The 7561-nt window shown below is 38.8% G+C and overlaps 1 long non-coding RNA gene across 1 annotated transcript; it reads left to right on the forward strand.

Moving 5' to 3' along the window:
• Nucleotides 1-6: 6 nt before the first annotated feature.
• Nucleotides 7-6372, forward strand: LOC126767203 (uncharacterized). Its single transcript, XR_007669024.1, has 2 exons — nucleotides 7-207; nucleotides 6209-6372. It is a non-coding gene; the product is annotated as an uncharacterized LOC126767203 (long non-coding RNA).
• Nucleotides 6373-7561: the final 1189 nt, after the last annotated feature.

Consider the following 7561-nt stretch of genomic DNA (forward strand, 5'->3'; position numbering starts at 1 on the left):
AATAAAAACGAAAAACTAGAAAAGTGGAGGAAATTAAATTAACAAATGCTATAACAATAAAAATTGAAACAAAAAACATGTAAAATATCTTCCAAGCTATTGACAGTACGCTGTAGAGTCAAGTGAAAAGTCCAGAAAAATCACGATTCCATATGTTCTAAAACACTTCCATGTAACTAGCGCCGGACCGTAAGGACATTAGACAAGGTATATGTATTTACGCTTCTAAGTTTATTGAAACAATAATTTTCATTATCTATATTATGGTCATGTTGTACAGCAGTAGTACCAATATGCGGCAGATACCTAAATCTATTTGATGAACATATTATTTTAAATTGTTTAATGTATTTGAAAGCTTCGTTATTATTTATATTTAATACATTGCTTCGCACTTATTTCATATACATACATACATGAAAACAAGAAAATATGCCAACTTCCAAAATTTCACCAAGCCAAAAGTTTCCATACATGGCCTTGATTTTGATAGACTAGTTTGTATGGCAGCTATGTGTTATAGTAGTCCGTTCTGAACAATTAGTACGGAGATTGAACCGTTACTCTGGACAATAATTCGTGCAAAATTTTGTGAAGATATCTTGCCAAATAAATAAATGTTCCTTGCAATAACTTGATTTTGATCATTCATCTTCTATGGCAGCTACATATATACTATAGTGGTCGAACATTTAACAAATGAACTGTTTTAAGGGTGAAAATAGTGTGCATAATCTCAGATAGATATCTTAAAAACTGAGGGACAAGTTAGCGTATCTGATCATTAATATAAGATTATGTTTTACAGACGTTTCGCACCTTGCGATTTAACTAATCAAAGATACAAAACCTTAAGAGAGCATGGCTCCCATAAAATGCTCGACGCCAATAATGGTGGAACGTATTGTTGTAATCGCAAATGGACCACCAAAAAGTTTGTTTAGTTCAATCAATATTTTATTCTCTGTGTCGTTTTCTTCTTCTTCTACTTCTTTACTAGCGTAGAAAACGCTAACGCAGTTATAATCGAATTAACAAACGCGTGCCAGTCGTTTCGTCTTTTTGCAATGTGGCGCCAATTGAAGACTCCAGGCAGGTCCTTCTCCACCTGGTCTTTCCAACGGAGAAGAGGTCTTCCTCTTCCTCTGCTACCCTCGGCGGGTACTGCGTCGAATACTTTCAGAGCTGGAGTGTTCGGTGGACTATGTTAATGTCCTCGTATATCTCATACAGCGCATCGTTCTATCGAATGCGATATTCGCCGTGTGTAACTCCATAGGAGGACCATAAACCTTTCTCTCGAAAACTTGTAACGTCGACTCATCAGATGCTGGACGGCAATAATGACTGACTTTTAGAGTTTTGTTTTTGTTCTTCGAGAGGAGACTTTATTTCTCAATTGCCTACTTAGTCCGAAGTAGCACCTGTTGGCAAGAGATATTCTGCGATGGATTTCGAGGCTGACGTTGTTGTTGGTGTTAATACAGGTTCCAAGATAGACAAAGTTATCCACAACTTCGAAGTCATGACTGTCAACAGTGACGTGGGTGGCTGGTCGTGATAGCGACGACTGTTTGTTTGATGACAGTAGAGTTTCGTCTTGCCCTCGTTCTCCACAATTTGGTTCGCTGTCTTATCCATTCTGTAGAAAGCAGAACTAACGGCGCGGTTGTTAAGGCCAATGATATCAATATGATCGGCGAACGCCAGCAGCTGTACACTCTTCTGGGAGCGGTACACATTCGTATAATTTTTGCGGGGATACCAAATTCTGACATCACGGCATTAAGGCAGATCCGCTTCGTGCTGTCAAAAGCAGTTGAAAATCGACGAAGAGGTGGTGTGTGTCGTTTCTCTTTTCACGGGCCTTGTCTAAGACTTGGCGCTTGGTAAATATCTGGTCAGTCCGGGTCCAGGCCTAAAGCCACCCTAATAAGGTCCAATAAGTTTGTTGACGGTCGGCTTTAATCTTTCACACAATCTTATATGCGATGTTGAGGAGGCTTATCCCACGATAGTTGGCGCTGATTGTGGAGTCTCCCTTTTTGTGGATTAGGCAAGGCACACTTAAATTTCAATCGTTTGGCATGTTCCGACCATGTTCTACACACACGCTGATGAATGCCCCTTATAAGTTATTCTTCGCCGGTAATTGCTATTCGAACTTCTTCATGGTTGGGCAGTGAAACGTCTGCTCCAGAAGGCTGGAGAAGTGTTCCCTCCATAATTTTAGTATGCTCTGAGCATCGGTTACTAGATGGGGGTTCTATAAGAGTATGCTGCCGTCTTGAAACTTTCTGTTAGTCGCATTTTTTCGAAGAATTTTCGAGCTTTACCCCTGTCGGCCAGCATGTCAAGCTTTTCATACTCACACATTTCGACCTCTTTCTTTTTCTGTCTGAAAATGCGTCTCGTTTCCATCTTCAACTCTCGGTATGTATCCCATCCCGCACGTGTTTGGTCGATCGTAACGTTACGAGGTGGGCAGTCTGTTTTCTCTTCACAGCGATACGGCACTCCTCGTCATTAAATGGTTTCCGTTGCAGCTGTACGTAAGGAGCTTGAAATGCTGTTCCACAGTTTCATTGTACCGAATTGTTGACGAGTGGTCTCAGAGAGCAGGAGTGCAAGTCGAGCAGAAATTCGTTCGGCTGTTGTGATTGCAACTTCTCGACTTCGAACCTCCCTTGTGTTTGTTGACGAGCGGTTTGTGCTGAACAAAAGCGGGTGCGTATCTTGGCAGCAACAAGATAGTGGTCCGAGTCGATGTTAGGACCACGAAGCGTACGCATGTCTAAATCACTGGAGACGTGTCTTCCGTTTATCAAAACACTAGCTGACCCCGCAGTCGTTGTCCTGCGTGAAATTATGTGTTTAGAAATGAAAAAGTTGAATTTATCATTTCACTTTTTTTCAATGTATCGCAGCTTGATAAACAACATTTTTTGGTTTCTGTTCCGGTGTATAGAAAAGATGGTTTTCCAACTCGTGAGCAGGCCACGTATATCTGGCCGAGTGAAAAACATAGCATTTCCAAATGTATACCATACACTATGCGACTATCCTTGTCTCTGAAATGCAATTTTCACTGGAAACTGAATACGTTTGAACTGAAATGGCAAATCGTTAGAACTCAGAGGAATTCGTAGAATCAAGCATTCTGCCCCTTTGTATTCGATAGCTGCGTCACAATCAGTCAGGTTCCATTACACAGTTTCTGCGCCTGAAGATTGTGGAACATAATAACGACACATCCAACTTTGAGAGGCAAATGATGCGGTGGCATCCCAGGCCTATTCACAGAATTTAGAAATTCCACGATCGATCAATTGGTATGAGCGCAAGTCTCCCGGAATTTGACTTTGAATCTTCCAGTTTAGGTCAACAATATCGGTATTTTTGGCAGCTAACATTGCGCGTGCACTTAAGGAATTGTAGTTACGATAATTTGTCCAATGTCCGAATATTCGGGATGAGTTCATCTTTGGTGAATTGGTAAAAGGGAAGATGGAATTGATATCAAACCACCGGAATTTACCTATTTCCAACTCTTAGCGAATACGATGTAAAATGTCTTCGGCAATGTCATTTTTGTTCGTATTCCATAATTGATATTAATTTGATGGCTGATCATCGCGAAAAGTGTGCGAACTTCATTCCAGTGATTATCATGCTCCAGCAATTGTAATTGTAATTGTATGTATAATATCAAGATATTTCCGAATAGAGCAAGTTCTCGCAAACGGTTAACTGACGAAAGTTGAGAAAAAACTCGTAATGTTAATTTTGTTGGTGGGGGTGTTTTCTCTGTCTGTACTGTATTCTCTGTATTGAAATAGACTATTTGGTCATTCTCCAAATTAACTGCGAGACGCACAACAGTCGGAAAACGTTCATGAATCGCAAAAGTAAATATCGTACAAAGCGCTTTATAGCAGTTCACGTATCGACCGTATCGTTCAAGATCAGTAACCGCCAGGTTGCTTCCTTTGGTGACGTATTTACACACGTATTTTTTCGATTACACCAAACTGCAATACGCAACATTGACATGACTTTTGAATGTGAATTAGACAACAGTGGCGAATATGGTACGATCCATATGTTGTCGACTTCGACGTGTTGTTAACTTCGATATTCACGCCTCTAAATTGAATGCTAAATGTTCTGCCATTTTCATCTGGTGACCGACGCTGATACATTGGATATCCATCATTTCTAGTTTGTGTTTCCGAAAGAAAAGCACCTGGATAGTGTTTCGTACATTTATTGTCAGACATACAAACCGAAGTGGTATTGTGATGTCCGTAAGGTACATAAACCATATTGGTTTCGTATAATTCTGCTTCTATCTCTGAATCAGGAATTTCCGCAGAAATGATTTCATCAATTTGATTTGGTCATCATCATCCATCCAAAGAAGAATATGTGCGTGCGGCAAACCTCTCTTTTGCCACTCAACAGAGTTGCATCCAGCATCTAACAACACCACATATACGTTGTGCTTGAAGATAAAGTTTACAAAACATCGCAACTGTTGTTTGAAAAGTTGTCCTCTAACATCGTGACGATCGCTTGCTGATTGACCGCCATCTATAATTTCATGCGTATGTCATCACATCCTGGGAATACTCGGTCATGTACCATGGGCTGTCAATATACATACTTATGTTGATGCCAAAACGAACGCGACCTCTTCGTGGCATCGTAACAAATTTCAATCTGTAATTGAGCACTTTGTGTGAAACACACATAACGTTTTCACGGAATAAATTTCTATAATTTTTTTTTGAATAACCGGAATAAAGAAAGCAAACGACAAATTTGACAATTGAAAAACAAAAGGAAAAAAGTTGAAAAAAAAATTTTTGTATGAAAAAAAGTTATTTTTCTGGAATTGTCCAACTTTCCGATTTTTCCTCACGAAAAGCATACGGTTTTTTTTATTTCTAAACTTTCCTCGGTCCACAGCGATCAACCTCTGAAAATTTCATCAAGATTGGTTCAGCTGTTCTCGAGCATTAGCGTTACTAACAGCATTCATTCGTTTGTATAGGAAAAAGAAAAGAGCTCTTTTTAGGGGTTTTCCGGCAATTATTCGATTTTTTTTCACCATAAAAACCATCCTTGAGCCTCAACGAACATTTTAAAAAAAGAATTGGCAAAATTGGTCCAGGCGTTTTTGAGTTATGCGCCAGCATTTAAAATCATGTTGGTTTTTATTTCCTTTTTAAAATCGTATTTGAAAATTTATTTTCTTCATAATTTTTTTTCGGAAAATTTTCCAGAATTTTCTTAAGTATTCTCCTTGTTTGGGTCCAGGCGTTCTCCAGTTATAAGCGTAGTAACTAACGTCACTTTCTTTAATATATATAGGTGATCGATCTGATTGGTGGCTTTTCGATCCACTCCGATGCGTATTTTGGCTAGACGTTTATCTATCAGTGTGAATGATAGCACTCGACGACGGAGTCTCTTTCTAACCACGAATCCCACACCGAATTTGTGCTCCTTTATATGGCAACTGTAGTAAATGCCTCAAGGGCCTACTCGCCTCAGTCCTTGTCCCGTCCATTGCATTTCCTGGATGGCGGTGATATCAGCCTTTACTCTAACGAGGACATCATTCAGCTGGGCAGCGGCACTTTCCCAATTAAGGGAGCCGACATTCCAGGTGCATGCCTTTAATTATCTTTAATGCGTTTGCCAAGGTCGTCACCAAAAAAGGGGTTTCTTTTCCGAGGCTGTTTTCTTATTTTTCATTGGGGGTACAACCCTTAGGAGGTATGCTTCATGTCCTCACTTTAGCTTGCCTTCAAACGGATATTCTTTGGCCACTCAGAGGATACTTGGTCTAATGCCGGAAGTCGTAAGCTGCTTCAGCCATATGTAAAAGAATCATTTCTGGTCACTCCCACGTGAATCACAATCAGAAAACTTTTCTCACTTGCGTGTAGAAACACATGACACCATCCTCCAAAGTTATCGTTACGTTTGGTAAATCGAACAAATTTACCAGATATTCGTGATTCAAACAGACTAGCCTTACTTTTAAACTCTCTGTGACCAAATTGCGAAATCCGGCCCATATTTTCATATGAACTGAGAATTATTTCACAAAAAATATTGCTTTTTAGTTTAACATTTTCAAAAAAAAAATCCATTAGTAATTAGATATGTTATTCTTCTTCCTACCTGTATTTTATAGGAACATGGCAAACATAATACTGATTGCTTGCCTTGCAGTATTGGGCATCATAATTTCTATCGCGTTATTCCTTGCTGGAGGCTATCTTTGGTGGCGCCACAAACGTTCTCAGTTGCAGTTCATCGAACCAAATGAGGACGAGGACTCTAGTAGTTACAGCTTAAGGTAAGTGTATGAAATTAAAAGGCACAATAAAATTTTTTAATATTAATTTGAAAGGAAGAAGTTTAGCACCATTAACGCTGCTGAAAAATTTATTTCAAAAGTGATTAACAGTTTTTGCAAATCATCGAAACATTCGAAAGATATTAAAAATATTTATCGGCCATCGGTAATTAAAAATATATGCACAAAATTAAAGTTATTGGCATAAGTCGTAGCATACTCTTGTGTAATAAAGCCCCTGCTCGTTAACATTCTGATGGAATTTGGGTATGGGTCATTTTCTTGCAAGCTCATAAGCTTTACAATTGTCGAAAATTTAGCTGCGGCCAGTCATCCAGCAAGTTTAATGTGGAAGTAGCTTGCTGCTACTGCTAGCGAGGTCATGCACTGCTTGACTAGCTTTGAGCTTACTGTCAGCGAAAGAACCATTTCAGAGAAGTATATCGCCGCTAACTTGACGGCTGAAACAAAAGTTTATTGCTAGCTCCCTTTGCAATCTTGCCCTTGAGTTTCTCCCCTTCCGTGAAAAGCTCGCCTCTTCTCCCGCGACTCCGTTTCCGCTGAGTCGATTTTTTGACTTTTGTGACTTCATACAAGCACATAGTTTAACTCCTAATAGCTTTTTTTATATAGGTTGTAAAGAATTTCTTTCTGTTCCTGTTTGTGGGTCATTGTCCTATAATCCTTCTCCGAGTCTGAAAGGTTCTAATAATATCGCACCTAGTGAGCTTAGATTCAATCGTTAAGTTTCAAATTCATTATTGATATAATATGGATAAACAAAATTTCTAGCCCCCATTTTTCTTGTACGAAAATATCTACTTCTACAAATGAAAATGAGTGGTTATCAAAACTGATGAAACTGTAAGTCATCCCAATGAAAAAGGGGACAAATATGGCTTAGATCGGTTCAGAACTTACGCGATATAACTAAATATATAACCAACATAATAATTTCTGTATTTTCGGTTGTATAATGTATATATCGGGTAAATATCTTAATGAAATAGAATATGTATGATTGTTGAGCAATAAACTTAACTTAGAGAATAGTAGTTATTTTTATTTAACCGTGATAATGGATAATATGTAACTAATAATAAATCTCTAATGAGAGTCATAACTAATAACATTGGTCGAAATAGAGACGAATTGGGCATATACTCGTGATGCTAAAATCATTAAGTA

Source organism: Bactrocera neohumeralis, unplaced genomic scaffold, assembly GCF_024586455.1.
Source record: "Bactrocera neohumeralis isolate Rockhampton unplaced genomic scaffold, APGP_CSIRO_Bneo_wtdbg2-racon-allhic-juicebox.fasta_v2 ctg4622, whole genome shotgun sequence".
Lineage (NCBI taxonomy): Eukaryota > Metazoa > Arthropoda > Insecta > Diptera > Tephritidae > Bactrocera > Bactrocera neohumeralis.